At 55.6% G+C, this 5,880-nt stretch overlaps 1 pseudogene; it reads left to right on the top strand.

The window, feature by feature from the left end:
- The first annotated feature begins 5,367 nt into the window (after positions 1 to 5,367).
- Positions 5,368 to 5,444, top strand: LOC136311305 (U4 spliceosomal RNA; annotated as a pseudogene).
- The last annotated feature ends 436 nt before the right edge of the window (positions 5,445 to 5,880 follow it).

Raw genomic sequence — 5,880 nt, 5'->3', positions numbered from 1 at the left:
GCCGCGGCCCTGCCCACTGCGCTCCCCCGCCCCGGCCACCTCGCCCGCGCCCCGGACCGAGGCGGAGCGGAGGCGGACGCGCAGGGGGCGGGCGGACAGTGCGCGCGCTCCACTCCGGACCGCGAGGCTCTCGCGCCTAGCGCGCTGCGCCAGCCTTGCCAGCTGCCGGGCGGCTTTCATTCTGGGAGGGGGCGAGCGAGGCGCCGCCACGGGCCCGGGCGCTAATTGGCTGTCGATCAGAGCCCCTGCGCCACGGGTGCCGCTCCGGACGCTGATTGGTGACACGGGTGGAGGGGCGTTCCCTGCCTGCGCAGCCGGGACGGGAGGGGTAAGTGAGGGAGAGGAGAGCAGAGAGGGGCTGTCGGTTTTCGCCTGAGCTCTGGGCGGAGGGTTTGGACAGGTGACCAGGCCTGGGGGTCCTTTAATGTAGTGCTGAGACTCGCCAAGGACGGGGGTAGGGTATGGCGATGGGGGAATGCCGCAAGGTTTACGCATCCACCTCCCAGCCTTTAGTCCCCGGGGCCACCTGGGGCCCCTTCTCGCCTCCAATCTACTCACCAGCATCAACAAGGAAAGCTGCGGGGAGGCAGGCAGGACTGGGCGCGATCGAAGGATGCAGTTTTAGAGTCAGAGCCACCTAACAATCAAGAAACTTCTGTTTGCACAGCACTTTGGAGCGGTTTCAGCCTGACGAAACCCTCACCCCAACCTCTGAGGTTCACAGGCGTTCAAGGTTCTCGGCCTAGTAAGTGGTGGAGAAACAAAGCACTTCCCACAGCGGCCCCCCAACAAGTGTTCAGAGACTGAGTGGCCATTAACTGGTGACCTAGGTAGGGTTGAGGACTGGACCAGAAAATCTTATAGCTCTAGTTTTGGGATGTGTGAACCCCCCAACCCCCTTCCACTGGAAGACTATCGAAATGTGAGGTGTGTGTGCAATTTGAAAAGCAAAGCATATTCAGCACTACAATTTAAATACTTTGAAACGAATACAATATTTTTGTAAAAACAGGAAAAAATCAGAAGATTTTTGATTGGGAAGGTGCGAGGTGGTCACGCCCTTCCCTGGAGAAGTGGCAACACTGTTTTGTGTTTTCATAAGAAGGCACTGGGAGGGGTCTTTGTAGGGTTTGGTGGGACTGGGAACATGCCTCCTCTGGTGGCTGGGCTGGCAGCCCTCATTAGGCGTGAGCCCATGCTTACTGCTCTGGTTGTGCCCAGCAGCCTTAGCTGGCTCAGGGAAGGATGCCCAGAACCTAGTGCTGGCACCAGTTACCGTTAGAATGAACGAGTGAGTCGGAATGGCAGCAGTGGAAGGGGGCTCTGGGATCAATCTTACTGTACAGATGGACACAGGAGACGAGACTCATGGAAGAGAAGGACTTCTCTTAGGTCATATGGTGAATATGTACCAGCAAGAACTAGGCTAGGACCTGGAACCTCTTGTGCCTGGTATGGTAGTGTGCCTGCTTACAATGGATCCCAGAGGTATTTCACACTAGAAGCCCATTTGCGCATCAGCAGAAATCAAGCATAGAATACAGGGGAGGCTGGAAGAAGGGGCCATGCCTTTGACTTGGGCTGCTGCCCTCAGGAGCAATCGAATGGCCAGGTGGCAGGCACTGGGAAGGACTTGAAGCAGTAACCTGATGCCCCTTCTGGCCACCTGTCCGAGTGCGGGGTTGAAGATATGTTTTCCTAGTCTCTTCCTCAACCACCTACTCCCTCAAGCTTGATTTAAGTCTTGAAACCAGGCAGTCATATTCTGCACTTGCCAACCCAGTTCCTTTTTCAAGTTTGTGTTGGCACCCGAATGAAAAAATCATTCCTTTATTTCCTCCCCTTCTCCCACCAAAAATAAATAAAAGAGCCCGTAAGGCGTGGGGCTCCTACAGAAGCATGGCAGGTTTGCTGACACAACTCTGAGCTCTTACCACGAGAACGAGGCCCCCAGAGTGGTATGAAGGTTATTATTCTATAAATGGAAAATTCCATTCTGTTCGCACAGCCCTGCAGCCGGCATGCTTTCAAACAAGGTATGCGGACGTCTCAGGCTCTGAGGAGTGGGAGCTCCGTTCTGAGGAAAATTGCAAGGAAAGTTTAAAACCACCAGCTGCTGTGTCTGACCCCTCCCCCACTTGGTCAGCAGGGAGAGAGGATGGCAGAGTGAGGTCTCCCTCCTCTCCTACATGTCGTTAGCCTGTGATTTTACCAGGGGAATAAAAACCTTTACGTGCGCACTAATAAGAACAAACGCCTTGTGTTAGAGCTGCAGGCTGGATGGGTGGGTCGTGATGATTTCGGGGAGATGTCCTGCGATGAGGGGGAAGGGAGCTCCTGTGGCCTGGGGGTCTGGCTCCCTGCTGTGTCCCCCAGCTGCTCACCTTGTCTGCTCTTGGCTTTGTCCCTTGTCAGATGCCAGTGGGTCTTTGATCCAGAAAGGGTAGTATCTGGAAGTAAAGCCTAAAGTGCATGAAGGCTTTTTATTCTGGGGCACACGTTGCCCGCAGTGCACGGGGAGGCCGTAGGAAGGTCCGGTGGGTGCCTGGTTCAGCTCTGTATTAACTCTACAGTTAGTTTGTCTCCAAGCACGGGCCTCAGCTTGCTGTCAGCTCGCCACCTCTGAGGTGGTGGAGCTGACTTCAGAGATGTTCTTAGCACCTCCCATGAAGCCTGCCTTTTGTTCCCTTTCCAGAAGTCTGAAACAGAACAGCTAGAAATAGCCAGAGCGCGAAAGTGTGTTCAAGGGACACCCTAGGATTGGTGGGGGCAGGAAGACAGATCAGGATGGGCCTCTGCACGGAGGGAGAGGGCTGCGCAGTTTCCTCTGCAGGGGCGCCGTGGGCACAGGCAGAAGGCTCTGGCAGGGCCGGGGGTAGGTGGGGGGCGGGCCACTAGGCCCTGCGTCCCCAGCTCTCCGCGTGGCCCCCAGCCTGGGCCGTTTCCTTTGTTGGCAGCAGAACTGAACCCGGAGAGGCAGCATACAGACCTCGGGCGTCTTGAGGCTCTTCAGAAGCATGAGGTCAGCCCTGGGGAATGAGGCAGCTTGGCGGGTGGCCAGGCAGCTACAGAGATGCTGTTTGTCAGGCTCTGGGTTCCTGCTGACTCTCCTGCCAAGCTCCTTCGATGGGCAGGAAGTGCTTTGGCTCCCAAGCTGTGGGGCTTGGATGAGGGTGAGGTGGATCTGGGCACGCTGGGGGCTGTCTTCTGTATGCAGCAGTGTTGACTTTGCACATATCCTATCTGTGGTCCAGCCCAGCGAGTCCCCTGGTCGGTTGACAAGGCACAGGGAGAAGTTGTGGAGCTTGCTGAGCCAGTGGCTGGGTTTTCTTCCTGGGTCTTCTGCAAAGTCGCATGTGGCCTTGGACAAGGGACTTAACTACTCCAGGCCCCAGCTCCCTCCTGTCATCAGCCAGGGGCTCATCATGTAAAGTGACAGGTACTTTTACTCTTGTTCCAGGTGAGTCTCCTCCCTCAGCCTCAGGGATGAGCTGTGACAGGTGCTAGCCCCTGGTCCTGGTCCCTGATACATCAGGGGAGGTTTGTCAGGAGGACTCTGGGAGGGAGCTTGCTCCCTTGTTGAAAAAAGAAAAACCAACAAGAAACAGCCTCGCCTCTTGGCCATCAGCAGGCTGTAGAGCCGAGATCACCCGGAGGGGCAAGCCTTAAGGACAAAAAGCTGGCACACTGCAGATGGCCAACCTTGGGGACATTTTCCTTGAAGACTTTTTGTTGTTTTGGCCACCGAATCTCGTTTTCTTTTATTTGTAGCTGAATTCATTCTAACTGAAACACGCAGTAGTATGGAAAAAAAATGCATTTGGTGATGTCGAAGAGGTGAGGTGCAGTATTCCGGGCAGAGGGGGGACAGGTCGGAGTTGTGTGTGTGCCAGGCAGGGCAGGAAGGAAATCGGAGAGTGGAGGGCTGGGTCTCCTCTCCACAGGGCCATTGCCCGGCGAGAAAGCCTCCCAGCTGATAGTAATGGCGGGGACAGCGTTCCATTGGACCAGGTGCGTTACAGCACGGGCCCACGGGCCTCAGTGCAGTGGCCATGGGAGGCAGGTGCCGTGACAGCCCCGTGTTCCCGCTGAGGGGAAGGCCCACAGTGTACGAGCCGCAGGCTCACACTGAAGCCTGTGCCCCTCTCGCTGCAAAGCTGGGACCACTCGAGGCACCTGGTCGTCCTCTGGCTGCGGGACTCCTGGGGACACATGGGAGAGGCCAGCCAGGAACGCAGGCAGTGGGGGCAGGAGGAGACCATACAGGGAGCTGCCGGGGCAGAACTGGGCACATTCCCTCCTCAAACAAAACCAAGTCCATGTCAAAGTGATCTGGATTGTTCTGTTTATTCAGTCGTGGGTACTTGAGTACAGTGAGGAATCCCTTCTGTCTGCAACACACTGTCCCTCTTCCTAGGAACCTGGTTGGCTGCTAGGAATCTGGTTGCCCCACATTGTTTAGCGCAGCGCATCCTGGCAGCTGAGGTCTGCAGTGCAGATATCCCGGGCCGACGCGCTGACAGTAACAGTAAGAACAGTGGCTCTCGGTTCGGAGCTCTTTTAAGGCACTCAGCGTGAACTCACACCATTTCTTACATCCGCCCAGCGGTCCTACCACCACGCCCATTTCACAGAAAGAAAAAGACGTTTTGGGAGGCAAAAAGAGTGTAACCAGCACCTCCCAGCTAGGTCGTGGGCGGGGTTTCTCCAGGGCCTGTGCTGTGGGCTGTCATACTTCCTCGACCATCCCCTGCTCCGTGGACATTCATTCGTCAGAATTCCCTGCGTTCTGGCTGCCTGCTCCTCACTGCTTCGCTGAATGGGACCCGCAGTCTTCTGATGCTCATCTTGAACCCCTGCTGACTGCAAGGGGGGAGGAGCAAGGACTGGGGCCCCAGGCAGGGGAGTTACCCATAAAATGGTAGATTGTGAGGTCAGGGTTGTTCTCCAGTGGGCCTGAGGGCTGGGATGGCGGGGCAAGATGAGGTCAGTGAAGGGAGTGATGAGACCAGCTTGCCCAGCTGAGCTGCTGTGTCCAGTCCTGCAGGTTGTGTGCTGCAGGGGCTTCCCATATAGGGGCGCCTTTTCCTTCATGGATGTGGGAAGACATAGTCCAGTGAATCTGTGATAGTTTTCTGGCCCATCTGGAGTCCAGTGTCTTTTTTCTAAATGGGATGAGTCCATTGTGGCAAATTTCCAACAGGCGGGCAAAGATGTCCTGTGGGTGCAGTGCCTTTCCCAGTGTGCCTGAAGCTCTGGCTCTGGCCAGAGGTGGGACATGCTAAGCTTCTTGAAAGCAGGCCTCAAGTTTGCCACCTGCTGGGGGCCCGTGGGCCTTTCTAGAGCTTCAGGTGAAAGCATCTCCCTAGTTTTGCACAGTGGCAATATCATAGCCAGTGAGGTTTATCAGAGGTGTGATTATTGCTATTTGAAAGCGTCTCCTTCATTGAGCTGAACAGGCAGGTGCTGGTCTTCGTGGGTACAGATGGATCAACTGCTGTGTTGGAATGAACGTTTTTAAGATTGCTCAAGTCATTTTAGACATTTCCGGGTCCTAACCTGACGTACACTTACCCTTTCCCAGCTGTCCCGAGTTCCCGAGGGAGTCCCTGTGCCCCGACGGTGCCCACCCACGATGAGTTGGCAGTAGTGTGTGTCCTGGGGCTTCTGGGACTTCCTGACCAGAGAGGACCAGGGTGGTGGCCTAGGCTGGTGTAAACTGAACAGCCTCAAGCAAGTTATTCCACTTCTCTGAACCTCAGTTTTCTCTCATTTAAGATAGTTGAATGACCTAAGTGTTTTCTTGGCTCTGTCTAGCTCTGATTTTTATTTGCTCACCATCAAGGCCTGGGACTGAGGATAGGACTGGCGTTCCCCTCG

The sequence above is a fragment of the Saccopteryx bilineata genome, chromosome 7, assembly GCF_036850765.1.
Source record: "Saccopteryx bilineata isolate mSacBil1 chromosome 7, mSacBil1_pri_phased_curated, whole genome shotgun sequence".
Lineage (NCBI taxonomy): Eukaryota > Metazoa > Chordata > Mammalia > Chiroptera > Emballonuridae > Saccopteryx > Saccopteryx bilineata.
The sequence above is the reverse complement of the archived record's forward strand: the minus strand, read 5'-3'. Positions and strand labels throughout refer to the sequence as shown.